Genomic DNA, 1,622 nt, shown 5'->3' with positions numbered 1-1,622 from the left:
TATTATTGTAGCGGTTGATGGGCAATTGGAGAGACTATAGCGTGCAATCACTACAACTGCAATTTGTATAAGTGTTCATTCATGTATGTTAATAGGAATATGTTTAAAATTATGAGTCATTATTTGCATAAACGTTGATAGTTTAGGAAACTGGTATTCTTTTAATTTTATTCTCATTATGCATAGCCAATGATGGTTCCAATGCATTGCATGAAGTTTTTTAAAACATATTTAGAATCTAAAAAAAAAAAAAAAAAAGAGATAAGATGTTTAAAATTAAAAATAAGAATATGGATATTTAGATTGAAAGCATACTTAAATTTAAATTTAAAAAAATTAATAATAATATGTGTTATTATTTGATAGAAAATAAAATAAGAAAATAAATTATTTTTAAATTATTATACTTTAATTTAATATATCGGGATTAAGTTAATAACTAAGGTTCGGATTTATCATTTCTATATTTATATTGTAACCTTAAATCCTTAAGTAATTAATAAAAAAATATTTTTATAGTTTCATATTTTTTTACATTCTTCTTTAAATCATTAAATGAGTTGGACAACGAAAAACATGATACCATATGATATGTTGAAATGAAAGTAATTTAATAATCAATAATTAAATAAATGCTGAAGTATTGAATAAATGCTAAAGTATAAGTGTATAACTTTTAAAACTACTATATACCACCATATATTGCATATTGATTTCCAACTCGCACTATTCATTATATATACTACCCTCAAGTACTATAAACGCCCCAAATATCTTCCCTCCTAGACATTGTTGTGCTAAAGGTTAACTGAGAAGAAGCAAAACACAAAATTGAAGCAGAAGGGAAAAAGTTTGTTATCCTGTCGCCGCCGATTCGTAATTAATATTCTCTTTTCACAACACAACGTATTCATCTGTTACAAATTTTCTCTGTCTTGCAAAGTATTTCCGACTTCAGCATCAAAACCAATTCAAAAAAAATTGCTCATGTGTCAGTATACTATATTAATACTATAGAATATAAAAATAATATAAACAATTCATCCGATAAAGTACAGAACAATAAACATGGAAGATCAACAAACATGAAATAGAAAACTATAAACACACAAATAATGGGTAAGATTATGCGTAAGAACAACTTGAGAAGATTAAAAAAATAAACAGACAAATATGTACACAAAAGCTGATTATGAATGAAAAATATGCAGTAACACATCCTATTTACACACAGACTAAGGAGGTTATTTGAACTTATAGACATAATAATAAATATTATTAATATGCTTAACAATTTTCGATACTAAAGGTAGTGATAATATTAAGAGGGTTAATAATTACCCATGCAGAAAGTAGTGGGATGTTAATGTTTGCCACCAAATAATCTTGAACTCTTTCCGACCTATATCAAGTTTAAAATTCAAAATTTAAAAAAATAGTAGGATATTAATATAAATGTCTGCCACCAATTAATGTTGAACTCTTTTTCCACTTATATGAAGTTTAAATTTTGAATTTAAAAATTTACTAAAGGGAGAAAGATTTTAAATGGTTTCAAGTGTGAACGTAAATTGAATGTTGAAGGAGAGAGCGACACGTCAACAATCTTTTCAAAGAACAAG

This window comes from Gastrolobium bilobum, unplaced genomic scaffold (genome assembly GCF_033153095.1).
Source record: "Gastrolobium bilobum isolate Gb01-03AN ecotype WA unplaced genomic scaffold, APGP_CSIRO_Gbil_v1 utg48939, whole genome shotgun sequence".
Classification (NCBI taxonomy): Eukaryota; Viridiplantae; Streptophyta; class Magnoliopsida; order Fabales; family Fabaceae; genus Gastrolobium; species Gastrolobium bilobum.
Note: the sequence above shows the minus strand (reverse complement) of the source record.